Source organism: Lygodium microphyllum, chromosome 26, assembly GCF_053477565.2.
Source record: "Lygodium microphyllum isolate KBCC chromosome 26, Lygodium_microphyllum_v1.1.10, whole genome shotgun sequence".
Lineage (NCBI taxonomy): Eukaryota > Viridiplantae > Streptophyta > Polypodiopsida > Schizaeales > Lygodiaceae > Lygodium > Lygodium microphyllum.
The window spans coordinates 86,158,890-86,171,742 of NC_141160.1; the positions used below are offsets into that span (position 1 = coordinate 86,158,890).

The following is a 12,853-nucleotide window of genomic DNA, read 5'->3' on the forward strand; positions in this document are numbered from 1 at the left end:
TCTCAAAAAGGACATGGATCCACCTCCTTGGAATTATCTTCTGACTCCCCTAATGAGGCTACAGATGGAACATCAGCAGACGAAGATGCTGTCACACAGATCCTTCCCAAGAAAACAGTGGCACGTTCCTTAACAGTGGATACTGTAAGCCGATTTTCAAAAGATGCAAAGCCATTATCAATGGGTGAATACTTCCTGCCTGAACCAAGAATGACTTCTGAAATCACTTCTGACAGTGAGATAGAAGCATGGATGTACTGCTCTCCCTGTTACATGGTCATAGCTGAAGCAGAGATAGAAGCAGAGACAGAGGCAGAAGAGGAAACAGAGAATCTATTCTTCTGTTACAGAGCTCCTACAGAGGCAGAGACAGAAGCAGAGACAGAAACAGAGACAGAAGAGGATGGATATTATATGGATGAAGAAGGTTATGAAAGTGAGCCAGAAGAGTCTATCCCACCTGCAGAGGATACATATGAAGAAGAAGTTCCGGAAGTATCAAAAGCATATGAGCTTATGCTATGGGACAGAATGGTGATGGTACCATTTGGTCTGGTAAATGGATCTTCTCATATGCAAAATCTTTATAAGAAATGGGTTAAGAAAAACAAGCCGTCTTTCAGCAGTGGCTCTTGCCGTCCTCAACCACCTTTGCCAAGAAAAGATGATGATGATGCACCGTGCCAACAAGCACCAGTCCCACAAACCCAACAGAAATCAGAGGGTCCCTGTTATGTGACGTTCCTGGATGTGTCTTCAGAAGAGGAGTCTTCAAGCCAAGAGATAATTAATTTGGAAACCAAACCCGAAACGGCTCTAATCCCATATCTTAAGGGGCAACCTAAGTCTCCACCAAAAGAAGAAGTTGGTTCTAGTGGGACATCAGAAGAGGACACCACTCCCTTGAAGGAGTCGGATCTGTATCTAGAAGCAGTCCGTGGGACCTTCATCCGTGAAATAGAAGGCGAAAGGCAGTTAACTTTTGTGGATGCAGAAGGTACTGAACGCCACTTGAAGGTGGGTAGTAGCCTCCCAGAAGAGGAGTTGTCAACCTTGTACAACTTGTTGAAAGAAAATTTGGACGTGTTTGCATGGTCTTATAAAGACCTCAAGGGGATTGATCCCACAATATGTCAACATCATATTGACCTGGAGCCTGATGCCAAGCCAGTACGGCAACGACAGAGGCGAATGAACCCGAATTATTCCACATTGGTGAAAGCGGAGCTGCTGAAGCTTCTGGAAGCCGAGTTCATCTATCCAGTGGCAAATAGTGAATGGGTTTCACCCATCGTGGTTGTACCTAAGAAGAATGGCAAATTGCGAATATGTGTGGATTTCCGAAAGCTTAATTCCAAAACAAAGAAGGATCACTTTCCTATCCCTTTCACAGACCAACTGTTGGACATAGTGGCAGGACATGAGCTTTATTCCCTTCTGGATGGATTCAGCGGATACAACCAAGTCCAAATCGCAGAAGAAGACCAGTCCAAAACAACCTTCACCACAGAATGGGGGACCTACGCTTACCGAGTGATGCCATTTGGGCTCTGCAATGCCCCTGCTACTTTTCAGCGAGTCATGATGGCCGCATTTCAAAATCATCTGCACAATTTTATTGAGGTATATTTGGATGACTTCTATGTCTATAGTTTGATTCGTGAACACTGGGAACACCTGGAACAATGCTTTGACCGATGCCGGGAGTATGGGATTTCCCTCAACCCCGACAAATGCATCTTTGGGGTCTCTTCTAGAGTTCTGTTGGGCCACATTGTCTTTGCACAAGGGATATCAATAGACCCTGCAAAGATTGAAAAGATCGCAACTCTGATCGCACCCACCAACCTCAAACAGTTGAGGGGATTCCTAGGCCATGTGGGTTACTACAGAAGGTTCATAGCCCATTTTGCAACAAAGGCAATCTCCTTGCACAAACTTTTGAGGAAAGAGGCAGAGTTTACTTGGACGGAAGAATGTGACAAAGCCTTCCACACTCTAAAGCAATGTCTAATTGAGGCACCCATTCCGCAACCTCCTGATTTATTATGCAAGCCGAAAAGTCACTGATAGAGAACAGAACTATACAGTGACAGAGCTTGAGTGCTTGGCAATGGTGTTTGCCCTAGAGAAGTTCCGCCACTACCTCCTATCCACCCACTTTAAATTTTATGTGGATCATGAGGCCCTGTCCTTCCTGATGAACAAAGCAGATGTGAAAGGACGAATGATGAGATGGCTTCTTTTATTCCAGGATTTCAACTTTGAGGTGATTACTAAGCCTGGTCGTTCCCATGTTCTGGCTGATCATCTGTCGCGTATCCCACAAACTGCAGACGAGGAGCAGGATGATCCAGACCTCCCTGATGCTTCCCTATTCTTGGTAGAAACTGTAACTCCCTGGTATGCAGACATTGCCAATCTGCTGGCAACCCAACAGTACCCTCCTGGCATTTCTAGTCGAGAGAGGAAGAAGCTTATGTTAGAATCAGCCCCCTATACCCTGCTAGGTGGCGCACTGTACAAGAAAGGTAAAGATGAAGTGCTCAGAAGATGTGTTGCAGGAGAAGAGATTGGGATTGTTCTAAAGGCTTGCCATGACGAGCCATGCGGAGGTCACTTTGCAGGAGAAGCCACAGCTAGGAAGGCTCTGCTAGCATGATATTGGTGGCCTACCATTCATAAGGATGCCTATGATTACTGTAACAGATGTGATGCTTGTCAAAGAATGGGGAAACCCACCAAGACAAGTGCCATGCCACTGCAACCTATCCTTCCCTTAAAGCCGTTTGAGAAGTGGGGCATCAACTTCGTAGGCCCAATCGATCCTCCTACCAGAAGGAAGCAGAATAGATACATCCTTGTATGTACGGATTATGTTACAGAGTGGTGTGAAGCTAAAGCTCTAAAGCAAGACGATGGTAACAGCGTGGCCCTGTTCATGTATGAGAATATCATCACCCGTTTTGGCAGTCCACTCCTTATTACCCCAGAGCCAACGGCCAAGTCGAAGTCACCAATCACATCCTCTGCTCGATTCTGACAAGAACAATTGCCGCACATCGTCGTGATTGGGATGATCGACTTACAGAGGCCCTCTGGGCGTACAGAACCTCCCATAAAGTAGCAACAGGACAGACACCCTTTCAGCTGGTGTATGGTACAGAAGCTGTTTTCCCTGTTGAACTGGAACTACCCTCTTTGAGAGTGGCTATCAAAGAGCGTTTGGGGATGATAATTCATTGCAACACAGTCTCCTGCACCTGGAATGTTTGGACGAAATTCGCAGGATGGCTCTACAGTGCATGGAAGCCACGCAAGCTTGACGCAAGGCTTACCATGATAGCTTCATCAAGCACAAGGAGTTCAAAGAAGGTGATTTGGTCCTAGCCTATGATTCACGATTTGGCAAGTTTCCTGGCAAGCTCCAACAGCGGTGGATGGGCCCCTATAAGGTACTTGCTGTCAACCCTAATGGCTCTGCCCAAGTGCAGACCGTTGATGCCTCTGACGATCCCTTCCTGATCAATGGATATCGCCTGAAGAAGTACTTCCCTCCTTGGGGATCTTGACAATTACGGTCACTTGATCCTTTCCCTCATTGGCACGGCACTGTCCTTCTTATGATGCTACTTCTGATAGCCATTCTTCAGTCACTCTTGATGAAGTGGACACAACCCTCTGTCTCCTCAACCCTACCTTCCAGCCTTGATCTCTTATCCTCTATTTTTCACTAGCGACAGTGGCGAGGTGGGTTCTGACAAATGGTCTTTCTATTATTCCCTTGCTCAATTTGAAGAAAAAAAAAAGAAAGAAAAAAAAATATATACATATTAGTCATGGGAGAAAAGGACTTAGGTCCCTGTCATGCCGACCTATTCTTCGAGAAAAGGTGGAAACACCCTCGGGAATAGGGAAAAACAAGAAAAAGAAAAAGAGAGAGAGAGAAAAAAAGACAAATCTGTTATGAGAGAAAAGGAAGCAATTCCCTGTCATAGCAGGTCTCGTTCCAAGAAAAGGTGGTAAACACCCTTGGGCGAGAAGCTGGCTGTGGAAAAGGTGGCAACACCCAGCAGTCCAGAAAGCAGATTCATTAATTGATATCCCCAGGATCCAATTTCGAAGCTACCTCCCTTGGTACGTTGTGTCCTGGGTCTCTCTGCAAAGCGTCTACTTGTCCTCTCGCAGACGACAGGTCCTATCTAACACAACGTTCGATTTGATGGCTACCTCCCTGGGTATGCCTCTTCAACAACTGATGACGCGATCTTCATCGACAAACAATCGAGTGATGTGAGCTTTCATCCTAACCGGATGGGGAAGTGAGTATGGGTTGCCCTCTGTAACTATCAACAACGAGTGAGACAGAGGGTGGGGCGAGTGACCAGTATTTTCCCTTCAAATCAAATGAGAGGAGAGAAGTGTGAATGAAGTGTTGCACGCATGGGATGGGCCTCTCAATACACAAAGCACAAATTGTTCTGTGCACTACACCATAAGGCTCCCTGGCCTTCTTTCTCGCACCGTATGCCGGCACAGGGCGGGATGCACCGTTGCACCATCAAATGTGCACAAGGCATACAACCTTTGCACAAGTAATTGTGAGGATTACATCAATGAGTTTTAGGACATGGTTGCCCTTCTGTATTTATCAATAGAGCATGAGACAGAGGGTGGGATGAGTGTGACTAGAGTTTCTTCAATCAATTACCGAGAGGTGAGATTGAGGGATGTTACGACACTTGGAGTCAGGTATGTTCCCGTTTCCCTATGCACCCACGGGATGGGTCTTTGCCGTCATCACAAGACACGTCACCCTGTTCTATACACAGCACTGTAAGGCTCCCTTGCCTTCATCCTTGCACTTATGCCAGACAGGTTGGACGCACTAATGCACCATCAATTGTGCACCCTGGCATACTCCTTCTGCACCATTCCCCCTTGTCGATTCCTCAACCGGGTACGCGATATGGGTTTCAATCCTTATTCCTCGAGTGATATTAGTCATGGGGTGAGTGGCTGTTCTTCCATTCCCTTTGAGTGATTGTGAGTTGAGTGCAATATTCCTCATCATCGACAACGCATTTCCTGCGATTCCTTTAATCAGCTACCTCCCTGGGTGCTGCCGCGTGGTCCCTTCCATGACGGACGTGTGTTGAGAAGATGCCTTGGTACCTCCTCCAAAAGTCGACTACAACACTGGACGTGCCATCGACACTCAACCTTGCTTCTTGACGAAATGGGCCAAGTTTTTATAACCCTCCCACGTTGGATTCTTTGTGATGATCATGTTTTAAGTGTGGGGAAGTTAGTGGATGGTCTGTGGCGTGGTCCTAGGTCCCTGTTGCTCGGTTAACCCTATCCGTTGAGGTCTTAAGTGTGGGGACGCGTCCCTGCGCGTCTACATTGTATATCCTCTGCATATGCCTTAACCTGCTCATGCATGTATGCCATGACATTGATTTTACCCTCATGGGGTCCCTTCCCACCCATCCGGTTATGTTTCACCCACCCTTGGGGCTGTTCCCTTGCAGTTTTCCTTCATTCCCTGCTTTTGAGGTCCTGCCATGTGAATGCACCCTACGTTCACCGAAGTCCAAATCCAACCTTATAGCCCTGTTCCTCCCTTTGGCTTGACCATTTTTCCTTTTTCCCTACCCTTGTTCCGGTGCACAGTTTTTGAGTTATTAATTTTTGAAGCATTTTGCGCAAATTAGCCGGTTTTCCATATGAACGCGCTTTTGTTGCTACGGAACCATGATTTGATGTCATAGCCCTGCCAACCACTTTTCCCCTGACATTTTTCCTTTTTACTCCGAGTCATTCCGCTACACGGTTTGTCCAATATTAATTTTCCGGTTTTTTAAGACTTTTTTGTGCGTTTTTTTGACATTTTTGCATGTGAACCTGCCTTGTTTGCATCTGAATTCCAATTTTCTTTGACAGCCGTATACCCTGTGTCTTCCCCCACCTTTTTCCTTTTTCCTCCCCCCTCTTTCGACTTTCGGATTTTTACTTATTAATTTTTTAATACGTTTTTTGGTGTATTTTTGGAGTTTTTTGCATGTGAACCCATCCTACTTCCACCAAAACTGCGGTTTAACATGATAACCCTGTGACACTCCTTCTTGCGGACATTTTTCCTTCTTACTGCATGTCATTCTGACGAACGGTTCGTCCGATATTAATTTCTGATCCCATTTTCGGGTCTATTTTTTGGGTTTGTCCCACGTGAACGCGTCTTATCTCAATTGGAATTATGTTTTGATATGATAGGATTGTCGGGCACGTTTTTCCGCATAGTTTTCCTTCTTTTTGCACCTCGTTCCAATGCACGAATCTTCCGATATTAATTTTTAATTGCATTTTTTGGTTCCTTTTTTGTGCTTTTTGCACGTGACCGCCATTTACCCCTCCCGGAACCTCCGTCGCATATTTTCACTGTCTTCCTCCTGTCGTCCTGCCCACTTTTTGTTTTTACGCTATTTCGTTTTGACGTCCGGATTGGGAGTTATTAAATTTTCATTATTTTTATGTGTTTTCGCGCGCCCGTCTTGCGCGTGAACGCGCCCTTTTTTGATTTTACGCGTCTTAACGCGCCCCGGTCACATCCACGTGTCTCGTCCTCGTATCTGGGAATCCATTCAATCTCGTCACGGTAAATTTTTTTACCCTCGCCTCGCGCACGCGCGCGGGACGAGGGGGTACGCCCCTTGCATGGGCCCCTGCCCATTAACCCTTCCCTCTTCCCCTTGGGCACCCCCCCCATACCCTACCCACCCCTTCCCCTTCCCTCTTCCCCTTGGGCATCCCCCCCTATACCCAACCCACCCCTCCCCCTACCCTTCCCCTTGGGCACCCCCCTACCCACCCCCACCCTATCCCGATCCCTCCCTACCCTAACCGCCTCCCCCCTTCCTCTCCCTCTTCCTGCGTACCCCCCTCCCTATCTCCCCCTTCCTCCCTGCCATCTCCACCCCCCCTCCCCTCCCTCTCCTTCTTTCTACCTCCTTCTTCCTCCCTGCCCTACCTCTCCTCCTTTTCTCCTCCCTCTCTCCTCTCCCGCCCTCCTGCCTTCTGGACACCATCCCCCGGGCGCCCCCTCCTTCTTCTCCACGCCGTGGCCACCTCTGATGACGCCCCCGCCTGCCACCTCGTGCCCACGCCCCCCTCCTCGCCGGCCTCCAGCGCTAGGCGCCCGGCCGTCGCCTCCAGCCGGCCCGTTAGACGCGCCCTCCCCGCTGCTGCCACAGTCGAGCCCGCCCCGCCGTTCGCGCGCCGTCCAGCGGCCCCACCCCTCCAGTCGCCTGTCCAGCGGCCGCCAGCCGTCGCCGTCGACTCGCCAGGAGGTCGTCGTCGCCGCCAGCCCTGGTCGCCGTCGCCGCTCCGCCCAGGACGCCGCCGCTCCGCCCAGGTCGCCGCGCGCCGCCGGCGTCGTCCCCTCCTCCTCTTCCCCCTCGTCCTCCTCCCTCACTAACTTGAGGTTAGTTAACTAACTTAACATTAGTTCACTAACCTAACCTTAGTTTAACTAACTTAACCCTAACCCCCCTAATTAACCTTGGTTAGGTTAGTTACCATTAACCTTGGTTAGGTTGGTTACCATTAACCCTAGTTAGGTTCACCCTCATTAACCCTAACCCTAACCCTAACCCTACTTAGGTTAACTAACCCCCTTTAGGTTAGTCTCCATTGACTTAGTCCCCCTAATTGACTTATCTGACTTCACCTAGACTAACCTAGTTCCATCTGACTAACCTGACTAGACCAGATTTGACTTACCTGACTTATCTAGATTACCTTGACTTAGCTGACTTACTTTCAACTTACTTACCAGATTAAGCTGATTTACCTGATTTACTTAATTTATAAATAAATTTCCACATCATGAAAATTCAGACAAATTTCTAACAATTCCCTTCGCTTTTTGCCAATTTTTGGAAATTTTTCAGCTGCAAATTTCCACCCCCACAATTTCTGAAAATTACACATTTCCCAATTTATCCCCCCAATTACCAACAAATGTAGAAAATTCATTTAAAAATAGTAAAAATTTATAAAAAAATTCTACAAATTTCCCCTCATCCCTCTTGACCCTTTTCCATTCATTTTTTATTTTAAAATTCATTTTTTACTTTAAAATATTTTCATACATGGAACCCATATTTATAAACAAATAACCAAGAAAAAAAAAACACAAACACAAAACACACCAAAACAAAATTAAAAAACAAAACACCAACAACACAAACACCACGCATACTAATAACTCGTTATACACTCCTCACAAAGCATAACAATCCACAATCCCGCTAAGGTGTTGTCTTTGTTGTTTCGTCAGTGGTCTTTACTTTTCCTTTACTGGATTCACTTCTTTTGGGGGACTCTTCCGTGCGCATTTCTGCATTACATACACACCCCTTCCAGGTATTTATTTTATGTGCTTTATTTATTTTCATTTCCCCCTTAATCACAAATTAATTGTTAAAATGAACTCTTTATTCACCCACCGTTTCCATGCACATTCGCGCTTAACACACACATACTTTTTAATTTAAAATAAACCCACCGTTCACTTAGCACGCGCTACGTGCGCTATAGAGGCACTTTCATTTTTAATTAAAATGAACCAGCCGTCACAAGAGCACGCGTTGGCAAAAAAGCGCTCCACATCACCTTAATTTGTAATCAATGAACTTGCATTTAGAGACCCAGTTTGGGTATCGCAGTCCGGGATTCGAATTAAAGCACCGTTTTACCCTAATAATTGGTAATTAAATTTATAATAAGGAACCGCCGTTTTCTTGCTAAGGTTTATCACCTAATAAAACTTCACCCATTTCTTAATAATTTATTAAAATAAACCCTTCATTCAATTTATTCCCCCTCACTGCACTTAATTCCCCTTTTTAATGAACCGTTTCGTGGGATGGGTATGCGCAGTCCTTCGAGTTATATCAACAATGTAGTCTTGATATGTGTTGCATGTGGTATTGTTTTGGTTTACTGTCTTTGTTACGGTTAAGGGTACGGTATGCAGTTTTTTTTTATTGCCTGATACGGGGTTCTGGGTGTTTGTTTGATGCATCGCATGAAGCTTTCGGTCGCATTTGTCTTAAGGTCATGTCGAATTTTTTCTAGGTTGTGGTTTGCTTGGGGTTAGTTGGTCGAGTCACGTTTTATTGTTTTGGTTGTTCTCTTACCCTTGGATTTTTGTCTGTTGCTTTGCAGGCATTCTCCTTGATTGTCTGTGTTTGTGGTGTGTGTGTGTACCCATCTGAATGGCGCCTTCTCACGCTCCTCCCCCTATCCAGTACGTCCCAGTAGTTAGTAGGGATTACTCTTCCCTACTTCCTTTTGAGCCTCTCATGAAGGCGGGACTTGCTACTTTTGTGGCTACTTCTTTTCCATTGCTTCCAGAGGATCTGTCGTTATGTGATGAGTTTCTGGCCTCTTACAGCAAGAAGACAGGACTAGTCCAGGGAATTTCTATGACTTTGATACCTCGAGGCTTAGGGAAGGCTCTGTCTCTTCCCTCCAAAGGTGAACCTTTTGTTACCACTCGTCAGCTTTTCTCTAATGAAGAGATTCTGAAGCTGTTGCAAAAGCAGACAAGGGAAATGCTGGATGTTAAGAAGGTGATCAACTCTTCAGGAGTTTCATTTTCTATGATCACTGATCCCGTATGGAAGACGATCTGTCAGTTTCTCCAGGACAGGTTTATGCCTGCCAAAACACTATCCCAATATTTGTCCAAAGAGCTTTTCACAGCTTCCAGGATGGTGTTGAAAGGAGTTGTTATTCATTGGAGCACTTACCTCCTCACTAAAATGGATCAACATTTCGTCAAAGTCACCAGGGGTAATGTTACCAATGTCACATATGGATCATATTTGTCTGCCTTCTTGACCTATTCAGGTTTCCAGAAGACTGTGCCTCCACCTCCTCCATTAGATCCAGTACCTCCTCCTCCACCTTCAGATGAGTCTGAGCCTATTGACATAGAGGATGATGATTCTCCGCCTCCCCTGGTCATCCAGCGCAAACGCTTGAAGAGGGTAGCGGATAAAGCTCCTTCCGTACTTCCTTCAGTACCCATCCCTACTACCTCTGGCAGTGAACTCCCTGGGTATCTCACTTGTAATAACCTGTTCAGAGCACATCGAGAAGGATGGACATATCAGTTCCCTCCCTGAACAGTCTAGTCTCAGGAGATGCAATTCCTTTCCTTTGTAAAGATATTCAAAGTTCCATTGAGTTGTCAGTGATAGCCTGTGTTCAACAGTTGTACGCGTCTTTTTATGAAGAACTCATGCAGTCTAAGGACCAGTTGCATAAGGCAACATCTGAGTTAGCTTCTGCTAAGGATACCCTAGCAGATTTGTTCAAGCAAATGGAACAACAAACCCAACTGGTTGCCACCCAACGAGATGAGATTTCTTCTTTGAAGATCCAGTTACTAGAGGCTCAATCATAGGTTACTAGCCTTTCAGAGGAGAAGGAGAGGATGTCCAGTGAAGCGACGGAGTTCCAAGCTATCTTAGATGACAAACTTTCAGCTTTACAGATTGCTAATGACACAGTGGCCTCCCAAGCCTCCCAAATCCAGCAGTTGCAAGATCAACTGGCCAAATCCCACTCTGTTCCTCCCAGCCCTAATGTTCCCTTAATTCCTTCTCTTTCACAGCAAGACTTGGCTGCTCTTCAGAGACAGGCTACTTTGTGTCCTCTATTCCAAGACAAAGTGGAAAGATTGTAGTCCAGAATGGACTTGTTATGGTCTACATTTGAGCAGTTTCAGGAATATGTCTCACCAGACCATTCTTTCTTTGTCCACTACCACTTACAGAAGTTGGTATTCTACATGAAGCTTTCCACGATGGATTTACCTCTTCCAGAGGATGGCTGGAGTGGAGCTTGGTCTGTTGAGTTGTTGATAGAGGTAGTAAGAATGGTGTTTGAAGATTCTGTCATGCCAGATACCATGTTGATGTCATACATGTATCTACGAGGAGACTTGTTAATTCCAGATGAGGTGGATATGGCATGGTATGTGGGGTATGTGGTATTACAGGCTGTTTTGTATGTCACCCATTTGGAGTTGCACATAACTGACATGTTCGAGAGTTATTCCTCCAAAGTGGCTGATTATCATGATAATTCGTGGCATCCCATGATTGATTCTGTGGTCCTAAATCAAAGACAAAACACAGCTCCTACCTCTGCCCAGAGGTACTAATCAACTGAGGATGGATCTCTTAGCCTATCTTTCAAAACATAATCCGTTTGATGCTACCTTCTTTGATGCCTATCATGGACGATCTCACTTAGGACCTTCTGTTTCTACCCTCCTCTATTACCAACAAATGGCTCACTGATATGCTATATATCTTTCCCTTTGTCAATCTAATTCCACAATTATTTTACCCCTTCTTTTCCAACCTTCATCTTTCCCTCAAATTCCCATTTTTACATACTGTTCCTTTATTAAGGATAGGGTATTTTCCCCTTCTCCACCCTGTCCTTCTCCATCCATTCATGTACCCTCTACATTTCCTATTTATCAGTTAACACCCTTCCTTAGTGATTCCCTCCAAATTTCTGCCACTCCTTCTTTAACATTTTCTTCCTTTTATAAATTTTCCTATCCCTCACTTCATCCACTTTTCCTTATTCCACTACCCTCTCCTAACACTTCTATATCTCAACCACCTCAGTTGGTTAGTGACTGTGATGGGTTTGATAATCAGATTTCCAGAAGAAGGGGATGGAGTTCGGATGATTCCCTTACAGGACCTCAGATCAATTGGCCAGTAATTCCAGGAGAATGGACAGCTTCCAGTCAAGCTTATCAAAACTATGTTCATTTTGCTCAGCAGTATTCACAGTCTGCAGATCCCTCAGTGAGATTAACTGCTCACTTTGCTTGGTACTTGGCGTATATGCATAGGCACTCTCATAATGATTCCAAGCCTATTCCAAAGTTGTGCATGAATGTCAATGTGAGCATTGATTCCCAACAGCTGGATATATTGTATTTTCATGCCCTTTGTTTGCCTAACAGATACCTGATCCTGTTGGAAAGGATGTGCTGTCTCCAGTTTTTTCAAAATCCTCCTAAAAACTTTGTAGATGAATCCTTGTCTATGGATCGTTTCCGACAACATCAATCTTTCAAGAGGGATCATCTTCATTGATACCTTTCCAATGTATGGTGGATGCTTTTTAATGAAAATCTCTCTTTTTGGAGGAGTCATTCAGATGGTTGTGTTGTATTAGTGTTTGTGTTGTGAGTTCATTTATGTAAAACGAACGTGGTGGTTTCCTATTGGATTTCGTGTGCGAGCTACATTTTGGAGAATTGTGGTGCTGGGGTCGTGGTTGCAGAGTTGAAGCTGATGCTGATGAAGAAGAAGAAAACTCTTATATCCTTTACAAATTTGTTGTGATTTTTAGTTTGATAAGAAGTGTTAATGTATAACGGGTTTTCCTTTCTTTGTATTTTTATATCAGATACAGGTTATAAGTTGGGGTCGTGATGGATGGATTCTTTTTGAAGAGATATTGAAGCTTAAAGTTGAGCTTTTCCCTGAACTTGTATTCCCTTTTTCCTGGTTCGCGAGGACGCTTCCTTATTAAGTGTGGGGATATGTTGAGTGTTGAAAGGACTTGTTTTGTGGCTGATTTTTGTTGTTTTTGAGAGCTGAATGGTTGATTTTATGAGATGATTGATTGGTTTGGAAGTGGTTTGAGAGTGTTTTGGATGATATTGATTGTGTTTTGGAAGTTCATGATGTTTATTAGTGGTTATGTGATGTTCTGATAGGTTCTGATTGGTTCTGTATACCTTCTA

General features: G+C 45.1%; 1 non-coding gene across 1 annotated transcript; it reads left to right on the forward strand.

Annotated features, from left to right (window-relative positions):
* Positions 1–12,530: 12,530 nt before the first annotated feature.
* Positions 12,531–12,598, forward strand: LOC148013499 (small nucleolar RNA SNORD36). Its single transcript, XR_015688977.1, has one exon. It is a non-coding gene; the product is annotated as a small nucleolar RNA SNORD36 (small nucleolar RNA).
* Positions 12,599–12,853: the final 255 nt, after the last annotated feature.